Source organism: Octodon degus, unplaced genomic scaffold (assembly GCF_000260255.1).
Source record: "Octodon degus isolate 3935 unplaced genomic scaffold, OctDeg1.0 scaffold00020, whole genome shotgun sequence".
NCBI classification, from domain to species: domain Eukaryota; kingdom Metazoa; phylum Chordata; class Mammalia; order Rodentia; family Octodontidae; genus Octodon; species Octodon degus.
In genome coordinates this window covers 18,695-26,660 of record NW_004524596.1, presented here as the reverse complement: position 1 = coordinate 26,660, position 7,966 = coordinate 18,695, and the positions used below count along the sequence as shown (strand labels likewise).

Genomic DNA, 7,966 nt, shown 5'->3' with positions numbered 1-7,966 from the left:
AAATAGAGGACACTGAAAAACATATCCTTCAAGTAAAAACCCTTGAACAACCCATCTGGGACCCCTCCTTTCTCTTGGGAGCTATTCCTACTCTCTATTCTTTTCCCGTTAAGTGTTCTTATGCATTGTTAACCTATTTTGATATTTTTTTTTTTTTTTTTTTTTTTTTTTGGCAGAACTGGGGATTGAAACTCAGACCCTTGTACTTTCCAGGAAAGTGCTTATTCTACTGAGCTTTCTCCCCAGCCCTTAAAATTCATTCTTTGACTTTGGGGAATATGAACTTGCACACTACACATCTAGCAGGTGGGGAATTACATATACTTTCCCTGGGTCATTTGAAGGCTCCACCAGGATAACTGGGAAGAGGAGCCACTCTTCCTGCTCTGCACATTGTGGGGACCCAGTTGAGCTCTCCCCTACAGCTGCCTGAGGAGAGAGAGAAGAGGCCTCAATAAGGCAGAGGACATGGGAGTTGCCCCTCCCCAGCAGCCAAGGCAAGAGGCCTGCGCATACTCCCCTCCATCCTCCTGCTCCATTCACAATGCAGCCTGCTTCTGCAAAGTGCTCTGATCAAAGGGACTACGTCTTCATTGAAATTTGTGTTGAAGATAGTACAGATGTTAATCCAAATTTTGAAGAATTCAAACTTACTTTCATTTGTCTTGGAGGAAGTGATAATTTTAAATATTTAAATGAAATTGATCTTTTTATTATATTGATAGAAATGATTCCAAGCATAAAAGAACAGAAAAATTGGGCCAGCAAGATAGCTCAGTGGACTAACGCACCTCCTTAGGCAACCTTAGGCAACCTTAGGCAAGTGCAAGGTTTGCGATTCGATCCCCGGCACCACATGCCGCATCAGTCTTGCCCCTAGGGCGGCTTGAGCCAGCCACCAAAAAACCCAAAAAAACCCAGAGAAATCAACTTTACATTGTTTATGAAAAGGAGACCTTGACTACTATGGCCTAGGTTAACAAAAGAAAGGGCAAAGCTTAATTGACTTTGCGTAGACCTCAAGGACTGGATAGACTGGGAGGATGATCCTGATAAAGACAGGTCTAATTTTGATAATTTCTCTGAGATGATGAACAAAATAAGTTGTGAGGAGGATGTAGATTTAGCAGAAGTAGAAGGAGCAGATGATGATTCACAAGACAGTGATGATGAAAAATGCCAACTCAGCAATAAGCAAACGTCATCAGCTAAATGTTGGAAAAGGAAGTTAACTTCTCTAAGATTTCATAACAAAGAATTCCTGAGTTGCTAGCTTTAAATCCAGATGCTGGATTTGCCACCTTTTTTTTTTTTTTTTTTTTTTTGTCTTTTTGAGACAGGATCTCACTCTGCACTCTGTACTTCAGGCTGGACTTGAACTTACTTTGTAGCCAAAACTTGCAGTGATCCTTCTGCCTCTGCCCCCACCGAGTGCTGGGATTACAGGCATGCACTGTTCTGCCTTGCTGTATTTGTATCTTTTAACTCATTTTTCCAACCTGTTTTTTTAAAGACTTCACTAGGGGTTGATAATATGCCATCATATGGGGAAATATCAAGCCACTTGAGGCACTGTTCTTTTTTTTTTTTTCATTTTTAATGTATTTATTGGCCATTTGTATTTCTTGTGGAGAAGTATCTATTCATTTCACTTGAATGTTTTTTGATTGAGTCTTTTATTTTGAAGGGTCAATTTTTTTTTTTTGTTTTGGGTAGGACAGTTTCAATAATTAACACATTGCATACATTCTTCCTAGTGGTTAATTGCTGTACAAGATGCTGACATGATATCCTATTTACAGACACTATTAGAACAAATCCCTCTATTCATTAAGAGAATGTAACTATATATCTATCCTAACCATTTTGAATACACAGATACAAAATGGACATTCATCTGTATCCCCTTTTTTTATTTAGTTCTGTTATTTGAATATTACAGGTGTGTAAACTCAACAAAATATTCTAAAAGAGTTCAGTAGTCCATAATAGTATTGGGTCTTCTGCTTCCCTGGCAATGTCAGAAATTGTTGACCTGAGTCCCCTATAGCTCAACATAACAGCATGGCTTTACTTCTTACACTTCGTTTTTATATTTTTCTGCTGGATGGTTGAGACCAAGGTAAAGCAGGACCTATGCAATAAAAGTTGTAGCTTTTGGGTCTGATAAGGTCAGTGAAATCCCCTCAGGATTTATCCTGGGATCCTGTACCTCAGATTGTAGAACCTTTGTCAGTGTCAGCCATGTGGATGAGTCACGGCCATTGCTTGGACAACGTGCTCTCTGTAAAAGCCTGAGAGAATGTTGAGGCACTGTTCTTATGCATGAAAATATCCCAGGCTTTCATGAACTGTTGAGGTCCTAGGCAATTGATACAGTAGTCGTGATAAAGTGAAATTTCACCTAAGTCTCTTTTACTTCATAACATAGTTACTGACATGGTAAGAAGTTCTCAGCATAGGAAAATGTAACTAAAGGATTGTTTCATTAAAGGCTTTTTTAAAAAAATTTACTTCACATTATTTTATGTAAGTGATCACTTGTCAGTGTTCCAGATGTCTCTTAACTAAAATTAGTGAATTCCCTTCATTTAGTTGGTTTTTGAAGCTTATACATTTGGTATTGTTTGGCCCTTACACTTTTACATCTCTTAGCCTGTAGGACAAACAGAGCTGTCCATTGTTGCTTGGGAATCTGTATATTTAGGCCAGGTTTGTATTTGCACCATCAGTATAGCAGATGAATGAAAAGGTGTTAATGCACCATTGGACTTTTTAGTTTCTGTTTTTGATTCAGCTTTTACCTTAGCTGAAAGACCTCAGTTTATGTTCATGACTGTGGGGAATTTTTCAAATTCTACATTCTTTCTAATAAACTTTTGGAAGACAAAGAAAGGAAGGAAGAAAGAAAGAAGAGAAAAAGAAAGAAAGAAAGAAAGAAAGAAAGGAAAGGAAAAGAGAAAAGGAAAGAAAAAACTCCCACCCTTTTAACACATGGTACTAGGAAAACTGGATATCCTTTGAACATTAAACTAGATCACTTTCTCTCTCCCCCTGTACAAAAATCAAATTCAAAATGGATCAAAGACCTACATACAAGACCTGAAACTTTAAAATCAGTAGAAAAAAATAGAGGAGATATTTAAAGTCATAGATAGGAAAAGACTTCCTAATAGGACTCCAATAGCACAGAAATGATAGCAAGACTCAACAAATGAGGTGAAATCAAATTAAAAAACTTATGCATATCAGTATGCATATCAGCCTATAGAATGAGAGAAAATTTTGCCAGCTAATTTTTGGACAGGATTAATATCTGCAATATGTAGAAATACTGAACGCATATGTAAACATTGTATTTTCTCCCTGGTATGAGAAACTCAAAGAATAAGTAAAGTCTAACATGTATAATAGATACCGAGACATGGGAAGAGGTTGTCCAAAAGGAAAAAGGAACTAGGATGGGTGAAAGGGAAAAGACAGTAGAGTAGGGAAAAGGGAAAAGTGCAAGTCACTTATGCTAATAGAATCTCTTAAAAAGGAATATTTATACTAAAATCCACCTGAAAAATTTCCATGCACATATTTTGTACCCTGAGCAACTACTTTAAAGATAACATGTAATATATTAACTATTGTTATTCTCCTATTATTTTACTACAACATTTTGTTTTACCTTTTTTACATTAAAAAAAAAAAAACCCTGAAAAAACCCTCTCTCACTAAATGGGCAAGAAAATTGAACAGATAGGACTGGCTTGATAACTCGGTGGACTAAAGCACTTACTTAGGCAGAGCACAGCTGCTGGGGTTCGATCCCCAGTGTGCCATGCCGGCCCTGCCCCTGGGATGTGCTGAGATGGCAGTTGAGACTGGGCATGGTGGTACACACCTGTAATCCCAGTGCTTGGGAGGTGGTAAACAGGAGAATCACTACGAGTCCGAGTCTGATCCACATAGTGAGATGCTGTAGACCTTGTCCTAAATACAGAAAAGAAAAAAAAAATAAAAAAAAGAATTGAATAGATACTTTTTAAAAGATGTAGACATGGCCAATAAATATATGAAAAATATTTAACATCCTTATCTACTAGGAAAATGAAATCCAAAATATGTATTTTATTTCACCCTGTTGGCTGTCATCAAGAGTATTAAAAGCAATAAATTTTTGGAGGATGCTGGTGGTAATGTAAATTACTATAGCTGCTATAGAGATCAATATGAAGGTTTTTTAAAAACTAAAAGTAGAACCATCATGTGATCCTGTTACATCACTCTTTAGTATATATTACAAAGGAATTAAAGTCTTTTAGAAAACTAAAGATATTTACATATATACCTATAATTCACAATGACTAAGATATGGAGCCAGCCTATGGGACCATCAATGGATGAATGAATAAAATATTTTTCAGCTAAAGATATGAAATGATGTCATTTTTAGGAAAATAGTAGGAAATGGGAATCATCAGATTGGGCAGAATAAACCTGACTCAAAAAGAACAAGTTTCACATGTTTTCCCTAACATGTAGAATCTACAAACAAAGGTTTATATGAAAATAGAAAGGAGATTATTAAACAAAAGGAAGAGAAGAAGAAGGGGTACAGAAATCTATAGCAGGATTATAGGGGGATGGATGTGATCAAAATAAAGGCTTGCTGTGGCATTTTCAAACATTCATACTAATACTACATAGTAATAGTATGCATGTATGAAGGATTTCAGCTTTTCCCCATTTAATATGATGTTGGCAGTAGGTTTGTCCTAAATGGCTTTTATCAGATGAGGATAAGGTCCTTCTGTGCCTATTTTCCTTTGGGTTTTTGACATAGACAAATGTTGGACTTTCTCAAAGACTTTTCTGCAACTCTTGAAGTGATCATGTGATTTGTGTCCTTCTGGACATGCGACGTATTATATTTATTAATTTGGATAAGCTGAACCATCTTGGTTTCTCTGGGATGAAGGCTATTTGGCTAAGATAGATAATGTTATTGATGATTTATTGCACTCAGATTGTCAATATATTGCTGAAGATTTTTGTAGTAATATGTACTACAGAGATTGGTGTATAGTTCTCTTTTTTTTGTTTGGTTTTGGAATTAGGGTAATGTTAGCTTCTAGGAATGACTTTTGGAGCCCTCTTTTGCTTTTAATTTATTTTTAAAAATTTTTTTCCATAATTTTATTGATAAACCAATAGCAATGAGACAGTTTCAAATCAAATTGGTAGGACAGTTTCAATAATTAACACATTGCATTCAAACTTCCTAGTGGTTAATTGCTGTACAGGATTCGGACATGATATCCTATTTACAAACACCATCAGAACAAATCCCTCTATTCATTGAGAGAATGTAACTATATATCCTAACCACTTTGTATACACAGATACAATATGGACATTCATCTGTATCCCCTTTTTTTGTTTAGTTCTGTTATTTGAATATTACAGGTGTGTAAACTCAGCAAAATATTCTAAAAGAGTCCAGTAGCTGATAATAGTATTGGGTCTTCCGATTCACAGGCAATGTCAGAAATTGTTGACCTGAGTCCCCTACAGCTCAACATAACAGCATGGCTTTACTTCTTATACTTGGTTTTTATACTTTTCTGCTGGATGGTTAAGGCCAAGGTAAAGCAGGACCTATGCAACAAGAGTTGTAGCTTTTGGGTCTGATAAGGTCAGTGAAATCCCCTCAGGATTTATCCTGAGATCCTGTACCTCAGATTGTAGAACTTTTGTCAGTGTCAGCTATGTGGATGAGTCATGGCTATTGCTTGGCCAATGTGCTCTCTGTGAAAGCCTGAGAGAATGTTTTCTCTCCATGTGACTCTCCTTAGGCACCCTCTACATCATCGATCACTTTCCTCTTTGGCCCCATAATCTCCTTGATCAGAAAATTTGGGACACTACCTAGTTACATGATATTACAGTACACGTTTTCATATGTCCTGAGTCTTAATTGACCTTGGAAGGCTAGGGCCAAAATGTTGGCTTTCCTTGTGGCCCTCCTTTTTCTCTAATTTTGGTCTGTAAACTTAGGTTGTTCACCATCCAGAAGACAAGCTTATTGTTATTACCATACAACTTAGGCTATTAAGCTTAACCTCACTATCTGTCTGAATATCAAACATCTTAGGCATAACATGGAACAGGTATTTTTCATCAAGTATTGATATGTTGAACTTTAAGTCCCTACAGAATATGATGAAAAAGCATTTAAAAATTAGAATGTATTTTAAAAATAGGCATAAAGAATTATATACTTCTTATGTTTACACATAAGTCCAAAAATCTAACCATATACAACCTTGAAGCAGGACAGTCCCACAGTATTCCTTTTCCTGTCTCTTGCTTTCATTCACCATCCCCTTCTTTTTGAACAACCATCTACCCAAGAGACAACATAGCAGCAACTGGCATGTCATGACAAGCAGCCCGTATTCAGAAGACCAGAATGACAGGCACTCCAAGCATGAAACTACTATTACAGATTACCATCTTCAGTGCAGTTGCTTAGTTCAGAGGTATCAGTATATATAGTTAGTCAGGGTGAGAATCTTTCCAATTAACAACTAGATTAAAAAATTTTCTGGAGATTCTCAGGATCATTGTCTTGTGCATCTTCTACATATAACTGTATGGCTTGGCATTGTCATGTTTCCTAGATCTTCTCCTTTCCCTCTCTTGATTAGCTAGTCCTTGAGATCTTGCTTTCCTTTTATTTGTATTATACCTTTCTATTTGTATTTCTTCTTTTGAGTTCTTATACTAGGGAAACTATACGATATTTACACATGTGTGTCTGGTTTATTTCACTTATGAGCATATCTTCAAGTGGCTTCTACTTCAATATAAAGACTTTGAGTTTATCATTTTTAATAAATGAATAATACTCCGTTGTGTAAAAATACCACATCTTTTTCAACCATTCCTCAGGTGATGGGCATCTTGGTTGTTTCCAAGATTTGGCTATCATAAATTGTGCTGCTATAAACATAGGCACACATATATCCCTATGATATGATGTTTTCAGATCCTCTGGGAAAATTCCCAGTAGAGGAACAGCTGGTTTAAAGGGGATTTCCAGACCAACTTTTCTAAGGAGTCTCCACACTGATTTCCATAATGGTTGCACCAGTCTACATTCCCACCAGCAGTGGAGAAGGGTTCCTTTACCCCCACAGCCTTTCCAACATTTGTTGTTGGGTGATTTCTTTAAAAATATGTAAGGCTTCACGAATTTGCATGTCATCCTTGCGCAGGGGTCATGCTAATCTTCTCTATATCATTCCAATTTTAGTATATGTGCTGCAAAAGCATGCAATGCTTTTAATTTCTTTAAAGATTTTGATTATTGGTGTTAGGCCTTCCCTGAAGTTTTTGTAGAATTCAGCAGTGAATCCATCTGGACCCGAACTTTTCTTAGCTCACAGGTTTTTAAAAAGTCACTGCTTTAATTTCATTGCCTGTAACCGGATTATTATTTAGGGTTTTAGAATCTTCTTGGTTTGATTTTGATAATTCATATGCATCTAGGAATCTATCCAGTTCTTCTGAAATGTCCAATTTATTGCCATTCAGGTTTGTGAAGTAGTTTTAAAAATTTATTTGATTTTGGTAGTGTCTGTTGGGATTTTACCATTTTTATTTATAATCTTAGTGATTTGGGACATTTCATTCCTTTTTTGGGAGGGTTATTTTATTTATCTTTTATTTTATTTTTTGTAATTTATTTTTTCATTTTTTTACTTTATTGAAAATCAATGATTGCATATCATATTAAAAATTAGAGACATATTGAAATATGAAAGACAAAATGGAGGCAGTGAATTTTAGAGAAATATTTCTAAAATGAATACATGGGCTGCCGACTTCCGGGAACCCCCAGACCCAGTCCTAGCCCAGGTCCGGTGAGTGTGTGGAGAGCTTCCTGCTACCCTGCGCCGGCGGGACCAGT

At 36.3% G+C, this 7,966-nt stretch overlaps 1 non-coding gene and 1 pseudogene across 1 annotated transcript; one reads left to right on the top strand and one right to left on the bottom strand.

The window, feature by feature from the left end:
• The first annotated feature begins 544 nt into the window (after positions 1–544).
• On the top strand, positions 545–1,214 carry LOC101569416 (annotated as a pseudogene).
• Positions 1,215–7,226: 6,012 nt separating this feature from the next.
• Positions 7,227–7,329, bottom strand: LOC111815740. The gene has a single exon (XR_002820386.1). It is a non-coding gene; the product is annotated as a U6 spliceosomal RNA (small nuclear RNA).
• Between the last annotated feature and the right edge of the window lie 637 nt (positions 7,330–7,966).